The sequence below is a fragment of the Takifugu rubripes genome, chromosome 7 (genome assembly GCF_901000725.2).
Source record: "Takifugu rubripes chromosome 7, fTakRub1.2, whole genome shotgun sequence".
Classification (NCBI taxonomy): domain Eukaryota; kingdom Metazoa; phylum Chordata; class Actinopteri; order Tetraodontiformes; family Tetraodontidae; genus Takifugu; species Takifugu rubripes.
The window spans coordinates 17,334,032-17,342,908 of record NC_042291.1 but is presented as its reverse complement, the minus strand read 5'-3'; the positions used below and the strand labels follow the sequence as shown (position 1 = coordinate 17,342,908).

Below are 8,877 nucleotides of genomic sequence, written 5' to 3'. Positions count from 1 at the left end.
TGTTCCGTTATGATTAGCCATGTTCAGCATTGTTCATCCTTTGATCATTCTACTTTCATGTTGATACTCTGCACACGCAAATTTGTAGATGCTTATAGGAACCCTTGCATGGAGATGTGAAACCAAAAGTCCGTTTGCTTGTGTCTGTTTCTCCATGTGGGGGAGGGTTGTTATTGTTCTGGTAAATGAGCGAGTCTCTATAAATACTCCCAAGGCTTCCGTCTCTGTCTCAACCTCCAATCAAACGTCAGCTGGGCAACGCAGAGAGCAATGAGCCCGAGTCAAGGCTAATGGGGGCCAGAGTGGGGGGGGGGGGGTTGAGTGGGGGAGGGTCACGAAGTGGGGGAGGCACTTTTGAAGGAAGGTAACTGAAGGAAAGTAACTGCCACTCGCAAACTTGTTGCCGTAAGTGATGCTTGACCGACGGTGGTGATTTAATGGATTAAGTAAGGTGGTTAAAATACACATTATGTATTCGGCCACTGTGATGATCAATGAACATTTCCCATTTGGAACAAAGAGTATCTTTACATCCTTGATAGAGCTGCATGCAAAAGAAAGAGCCACGTTAGCCTAACGCTAACCTTGTTATAATATCTAACAGCCAATAGGACAGTGTTGAATTTAAGCTTCAGAACGTACTGTTTTAGAGAAACCATGAGCAAAAACCACATGACTATAGTGAAAACTTTCATCTAACCCACGATAATGACAGATTTCTGCTATCATTGATCAAAAGAGACAAAATCTGTATTATGGCAACTAAAAAAAAATCTGTGGGTCAAACCAAATATTTATGATCAGTTGCTGCTTTTATCTTAGCAAGTGCTATAGTTAGCAGCACAAGGATTTGTGTTTAGCCATTCATTAGCTGTTAGTACTCACAGGTACATACATTTAAAACCCTTTATGGTCTGTCCTACATGGTGTCGGATCCTGTCTGCTGCATCTCCTTACATACATACATGTATTTTAGTTTTGCACTGTAGCTTCAGTAGCTGCTACAATATTTGTTGTGTCATACAGTCACTTTTACTAATATGCTCGAACAATAGAAATGATTGCAGATTAGTGATTAGCTAGTATAACTCATCAATGCCACTGGTGGAATGCTTCAGTTCATCATGTTAAAACCACACTTCAAAATATGAATCATATATTACATATTTGGACATATTTGGATAGATTTTATGCTGTGTTTGCTCTCCTCCACCAACATGCTACCCCCTCACTGCTAGCTAACTTGTTTTATAGTAGGTGTTTATGTGACATCATTGGTTAACTGGTAGGAAGAAAGTAATGCTAACCGACAGACTACAGTCGCTCAGCACTGGCTAACCCTCCTGAGCATCTCCAGCTAGCTGCCCTCCGTATCCTCTACTGTTGTCAGGAATTTAAGCCACATTATTTGCTAAACTAAATTTGTTGTCAAAAAAAATCTTTAGATAAATTCCATGTTGTCCATTGTTTACATCACCTAAATAAATACAATGTAAATAAGCACTGATTTTATCATTCTAATTAAACTTTATACATTGCAAATGAAGCCAATTTGAGCAGCAATATGGAAGTCTGCAAAGCTAATTTATTATTTTTAACAGTGAATCATGGAGGAAGAAGCGATAAATTGATCATTTTATATGATTAACAGTGTTACAACACTGCCTGCAGAAATGTTCAACATTGATGTCACAGAACTAAAAGCTTTTCTCAGCTTTTGTCTTTAGTCCAGTCCAGCGAAATCATTTCCTTTCACTCTGAGCTGGAGCGTTGCTTCCTGCACTGCTGGGATGAGTGTCGACACACATTACTACTGTTCCCTCACAGCCTCTGAGGACGTTTCAGTTCACCTCCGGGTACGTGCACATATCACGAGCAGCACGGGAGAGACGAAGACTTAACAAACCAAACCTGCACAACAAGTCAAACAAGTCGCAAAATGATTAGAGAGTTGGACACCGAATTACCACGACAATGTGAAGAACAAAGTACTAATCATTCATTAACGGCGGCACTGTTAACGAGGCGATGACTCCTAAATAATTATCAGTGTGACTGAAGCCCACTTCCATAACCCTTGTCCAAGAACCGAGCCCACCGCGTCCTGATGGGGGCTCAGAGAGGCACGGACAGATCCACATCCAGAAGTGAGGGGAGATCAGGACGTGGTCCACAACAATGAGCCAGCGAACAAGTAAGACTTTAAAACTGTCTATGAGCCGTGGGCGTTGGAGATGTTGGCCTGCAGCCTCCATCATAGGTGTGTCTGGCCGGGGCCTTGGGCCTTTCAACACAAAAGTCAACAGGGAAGGAGAAGCCCAGCCTGCCGTCGGCCCATTCATCTCACACAAAACACACAAAAGAGCAGAGCATGAGCCACATTCTTGACATCCAACCTCATCACCCCCATCGTCCACCGACCCCCTCTCCCCGACTCACACCCCTCCCCCATTTCTGCCTTAAACCAGCCGTGGCAGGCGGGAGCTGCTCTCGCTACGTTACCTCACTGGCTCGCTGGTCGGGCGGAGGAAGGAATGTATGTCGGGGAAGGTGGGTGTGGAGGAGAGGGGGCAGGGATGTTTTCTCTTCACTCCACTAATTGACACACTGATGTCAGCAGTTGGGTTTGTTGTGGTGTTGAAGCTCTCAGGGTCACTTTCCCCTCCCAGAAACAACCAAAGAAACCAGCCAGCCTGCAGGAAGCTGTGGAATCGGCTGCTTTTCTCATCCATGCGTCTTCATTAAACATCCAATATGGTGTCAGGAGATTCAGTTGATCAGTTCTCCAGGGATAAAGTTGGGGTTAGGGTTAGATTGATTGTTGTAATTTTAGCTAAGTTATCTATTTGACAGGTGAGCAGCTGACAAGCTAAAGCAGCTTATTATGTTATTAAATGTTATAGGGTTAGTGTGTTATTAAAGCAGCTATTGTGCTTTAATAACAATTTTAAGGTTGTAATAAGCAAAACCAACCAAAGTTATCACAGATTTCAAAGTGAGGATCAACAACACGCCATGATTGCTCAATATCTCTGACACATTCTCTTAGAACTCCGATGTTGTCCCTCAATATCTCAACCATAGTGTGTGTGTGTGTGTGTGTGTGTGTGTGTGTGTGTGTGTGTGCGCGTGTGTGTGAGAGTGTGTGTGTGTGTGCGTGTGCGTGTGGCTGTGTGTGTGTGTGTGTGTGGCTGTGTGTGTGTGGCTGTGTGTGTGCGCGTGTGTGTGTGTGGCTGCTTGTGTGTGGCTGTGTGTGTGTGTGTGTGTGTGTGTGTGTGTGGCTGCTTGTGTGTGTGAGAGTGTGTGTGTGTGTGTGTGTGGCTGTGTGTGTGTGGCTGTGTGTGTGGCTGTGTGCGTGTGGCTGTGTGTGTGCGTGGCTGCGTGTGTGTGGCTGTGTGTGTGTGTGCGTGTGTGGCTGTGTGTGTGCGTGCGTGCGTGTGGCTGTGTGTGTGTGTGTGCGTGTATGTGCGTGTGGCTGTGTGTGTGCGTGTGTGTGTCAGAGAGATCATGTTCACTTGTCTGCATTCTATTTAGACTGCTGAACAGCTGAGTCCACATTAGAAGTCAGCAGTGCTCTTTGCTGTTTTTGGGTTAGGGTTGGTTAGGGTTAGTTATGGTTTGGGTTAGGGTTAGTTATGGTTCGGGTTAGGGTTAGTTAGGGTGCAGCAGAACTCTCAGTTGCATCATCGACAGGAGCAAAATAATCAGGAAAATATGACGATTGTCCAGGTTAGTAGGTTAGGGTTAGGGTTAGTAGCAGTGACTAAAGGATAGGGTTAGGGTTAGTAGCAGTGACTAAAGGATAAATCTCTTTGAGCATGTTCAGTAACAACATTGTTCAGTAACAATTGATTGAGCTGCACATATTCTGAATATTTATGGATCAATAAAAATGTGATCTTCGGGGCCGTCTCATGGTGATGTCCGTTATTGCTTGAGCCGTCTCTTATGACAGTGACGCTTCCAGGAAACAGCTTCTTCTCTTTCCTGACCAGGGCGTCCGTGTGGAACCACCAGGAACATTCATTAATATCCCTGCAAGGACACATCTGAGCCGTTCAACACGTATGCTGCACACAACACAACTGCACACACACAACACACACGGCCCCCCTCCACTGGCTATAGTCCTGTCTCTGCCTGTCCTCTTCCTGTTTTTCCACTCACTCACATTTTGTCACCCTGGCCAGGAAGCTGTGGGAGAGATACACATGACAAAGTCTCTTTATTAAATTGGCTGAGTCTCTGTCGTCTTTGCATGTGTGTGTTTAAAGGAGGAGAGACATAGACACTGGATAGATGGGGGTGGGGACCTAGCCCAAGGGCTGGCAGCGTATCCATGATCCACTCTGGGCTCATCGTTGGATATTGCTTAAACCCAAAAATCAACAACAGGGGATAGAGCAGAATAAGACAGCGTCATGTTTTCATAACGGCGTCAATCTCCTACGAAAATGTCAAAAAAAAATCACATGCTAGTGTAAAATGCATAAATCGCTCTCAAATGCAAATATCAATCTGTGAATGTAACAAACATGTTGCCGCTAAAAAGAGGGTTACTGTTTATCTAGAAAACATAATGGACAAAGTCTCTTTAGCTCCAGCAAATGCTTTGCTATCATCAATGCTTTTGCTTTCAGTGGCAAACTAAACTCAATACAAGGGACCTAATAAGACACCCTATCCCTACCCCCCTAACCCCTAACCCTAACCCTATCCCTACCCCCTAACCCTAAACCTAACCCTATCCCTACCCCCTACCCCCTAAAACTAACCCTACCCCCTAAACCTAACCCTAACCCTACCCCTAAACCTAACCCTAACCCTACCCCCTAACCTAACCCTACCCCCTAACCCCTAACCCCTAACCACTATTCCTAACCCTAAACCCTAACCCCTATTCCTAACCCTAAACCCTAACCCCTATTCCTAACCCTAAACCCTAACCCTTATTCCTAACCCTAAACCCTAACCTTAACCCCTAACCCCTATTCCTAACCCTAAACCCTAACCCTTATTCCTAACCCTAAACCCTAACCTTAACCCCTAACCCCTATTCCTAACCCTAAACCCTAATCCTAACCCTAAACCCTAACCCTAACCCTAAACCCTAACCCTAACCCCTATTCCTAACCCTAAACCCTAATCCAAACCCCTAACCACTATTCCTAACCCTAAACCCTAACCCTAAACCCTAACCCCTAACCCTAACCCCTATTCCTAACCCTAAACCCTAACCCCTATTCCTAACCCTAAACCCTAACCCCTATTCCTAACCCTAACCCCTAACCCTAACCCCTAACCCTTTCACAGGCAAACTAAACTCAATACAAGGCACCTAATAAGACAGCAGCATTGGCCTTTAAAAGAATCCAAAGTAGAACAGGGAAAAGATTGGCCCAGTTTTCATTCTGGAGCATAAAATCCTCTGCCGGGTTGCCTATCACATATGGATGGAACTAAAATAGTTAATCAAATGCTAGGTCTTATTCCTGACACCCTAACTACAAAAGAACTACAAGGTTTCATATTTAAAGAAGGACATGCTGGCTGGTTGGTTATGCTATCCAAACTTAGCTGTTACACAGATTGGGTAGAACTGCTATTGTCTTGACCTGCCAAATCTGTACAATTGTTGTAGTTCTCAAATGGACGGAAGGCCCATGTTACTGCTTCTTGAATGTCAATCTAATTTTCAAGGGTTCAACGAGTTAAAAGAAAAGAAAAGCAGAGTGTTTGTTGTTCGTGTTAGCATTGTGCAACACAACAGGAACAGAAAATAACTGATGAAAAATGAAAGAGGTCTGTGCCTGTTACTTTTTAATTTGCACATATTGTTTAAATATCGGAACATAATTTCAACAGCTGCCAGATGCAGAACTCATAACTTCATTTGCGAGGATGTTCATTTCTTCCAGACAAACAGAACTTATGCTCCATAAGTCAAAGGCACAATAGGTTATAGAAGACACGAGCAGTTGTGCACAGTCTGCACATCCACGTGCAGGAAGTGATCACAGAGAGCACAAGACGTTGTGCTTCGTGGCTAAGGAGCACATTCTCCTCTCCCTCCCTAGACCTCCCCCCCCTCCCTCGATGTTGACCTTCACGCTATGGTGTGGTATTTAGAAAAGAGGAGTAAACAAGATTGGTTGGAATGTTTATGAGTTAAATCCAAAGCACCTGTCTTCCAAAAAAGAATTCACAATGATTTTAAATGATTTATGGACACAACTCCAGGGAATCAAGGTTATACGAGATGAACTTTATTGGGACACACAGGAAGACGTTTGAGATGCTAACAGCATGTTAACATATTAGGGTAAAGAATGGGTGGATTGGGTGGATTGTTCACCTTGAGTGATGCTTGGACTATGTTCAGCCCCCAAGGAGGACCTGGACACCATGCCTGCAGAGTTGGTTTTCAGGCAGCCCCTCAGGTTCTGGTGCCATTTTTGCCAAAAGGTTCTGGTTCCTTTTACTTTCCCGTTATGTCAAAATCTGCTTTTACTCCTCCTTCACTCCTAATTTGTGCTGGCAGCTCATGACAGCTTGTTTTGTTTTTGAGCAGCATGACCTGCACCATTCGCCTCTACAACCCGTGCGATGGCCCATTTAGTGTGTGGGAGACAGGCTCCAAGAGGTCCATGTTAGAAGTTGGGGATGTAACTTTGGATAGGCTTAAGCCGGCACATTTGGTAGCAGGCAATGTTCTGTTATCAGCCCACGTCCCCCTTCAGGGCCGTCCTGCTTACAAGGCTCCTACTGTGTCTTCTCGTGTCGTGTGTCCTGATTTGCACAGTTTTGTGACTTGTGTTTCTCCCGTTTGTCACCAGCCTGCAGTTTTGGACGAGGGGCGGCACAGTCGTTACGGCAGGCTGATCAAGGCTCCGGTGAGGGACTGACATTTGCCCCTGGTTATGAAGCTGGCCCCACTCAGCTGAACTAGGCAGCCTGGCAACAGCATGACATTGAGAATTGTTTAACTGCTTCTAAAAAACATCCCTTTGACCACCACAGAAGAATAAAACTAGTATAATCGGTATTAACCATGTTTAGACATTCAAAATATAAGTGCAAATGCAGTTACCAAAATACAGTCCTGACCGGGGAAATGGCACAATCGCAACTACCCCAATTTCACTATCCTTTCACATAGTCATAAAAGCATAAAATCGATTCAAGCTAAGGTTGAATGCATCAGATTCTAAGTGTGGGTCAATTTTCAGATGGCCCGAGTCATTTCAAAATACAAACATGTTTGGACGTGACCAAAATAAGCAGCTTAAAAAAGCTTAATAGACATGTGAGTATTTCGTTTGTCACTCACACTTTCACTTTGGCTTCAGTGATTGTGTGATGGATGTAAACGGTTCGTGACACCAGTGACCAGCCATACAGAACATACAGAAGGGCCTTTTCCAGACCCCAGGAGCTTTGTGTGAGAATGCTCATAAATAACATTTTGATTTTGGCTTTCCCTTGTGTTGAGTCAAGAAGCTGATCAGCCCTTGTGCGAATCGTCCAAAATAGTGCACGTGTCGTGTATTATGGGCCAAATCATTCAGTATCCTCCAGCCAATGAGACCATCGGACCTGCCTCTCTCCCGAGCTTATCATGCCCAGACGTTCCTTCTTGTGAAGAGCAGCATTCAACAGAAAGACATCTGCTCCGTGAGAGAATGTCCTAATTATTCATGATCATTTCACCATTCAGGATTTAGTCTGAGGCATATGTGGCCTTTCACATCGGTGTCAGACTATTATAATGCCTATTATAATGATTCTTTTAGCCATTAGTTGGTTATTATAGGCAAAGACAAAAATATGTAGTTTATATCATAAGGCACCACATAAATAAACCTTTTGTATTTCATTGTCTTTTTCCTCATTTTGGTTTCATTTCCTGAAAAAAGGGGGCTTTCAGAATTTATGCAGCCATTTTTATTTTTCCTTGGCCGCTTCAACATCATAAGCAATTTTTCTTTTCATCCATTTTTCCTCCTCCCAGTAAAATCTCATCACCACAGAAGCCAGAGCTTCATGAATCAGCGCGGCCAGCTTCATCTGTTCCCAGATGTTTACCTCTAACCAGACAAAGGAGGCGGCCTTTTGGGGTCTCTGGGTGGAGCGTCGCAGCGGCTGAGGGCTGGGTGTCAACAAGTGCACGCACTATTCAACAGTGCACGCCACGATCAGCCCCCCACTCTGAAAAGGCCAATTCACCACAGGGAATCGATGGAATGGAGGAAAGGATGGAAGATGTCGACCTGTGGGTCGTTGGATAGTTGGAAATTACAATCAGCCTCTCTTTTGCAAAGAAACGGGGACAAACTGGGCACAAAGGAAGCAGAAATGAGCAGAAATAACTGACCATCTTCTGTCTTCGTCTCAGGTGGAGCTGGAAATCTGTTCTCCAGGGACAAGGAGTTTCAGTCTGCATTTTCAGAGAAAGCTTAAGGGAGCTTCAGTAGGAGCTCTGAGGCCTCGTTTGCATCTGCAAATGAGACAGAACCCGGCTGGTCCTCGTCACCTTGGCAACAGGCCACCAGCACCTCCTCACTGCTATTTTAGCAGCCATGCTTGTCAGTCTGCACCCTGCCTCCCTTCATCTCCCTGCTGCTGGTCTCACCAGCTGCCAGACCCATAGGATGAAGCTTCTCCTACAGCAGACGACCCTGGAAGCTTCTGTGGGCGTCCAAGTGAGTCAGACTCAACAATTAGGAGCAGTAACAAGCTCTCGTCAGGAAATTTACTTGGCGAGTCGTTGCCGAGTGACGACAAGCTCGCAGTTCGCTTCAGTTTGTGTGAAATGGAAGCTGGTAATCAGATCACATGTTGCATGATCCCGTCCAGGGGCTTGAACCAACAGTGGAA

At 44.8% G+C, this 8,877-nt stretch overlaps 1 long non-coding RNA gene across 1 annotated transcript; it reads right to left on the bottom strand.

The window, feature by feature from the left end:
- Positions 1–1,574: 1,574 nt before the first annotated feature.
- LOC115250562 (uncharacterized) lies at positions 1,575–2,729 on the bottom strand. The gene is made up of 2 exons (XR_003889133.1): positions 2,503–2,729; positions 1,575–1,911 (listed from the first exon to the last, which is right to left on the bottom strand). It is a non-coding gene; the product is annotated as an uncharacterized lncRNA (long non-coding RNA).
- Positions 2,730–8,877: the final 6,148 nt, after the last annotated feature.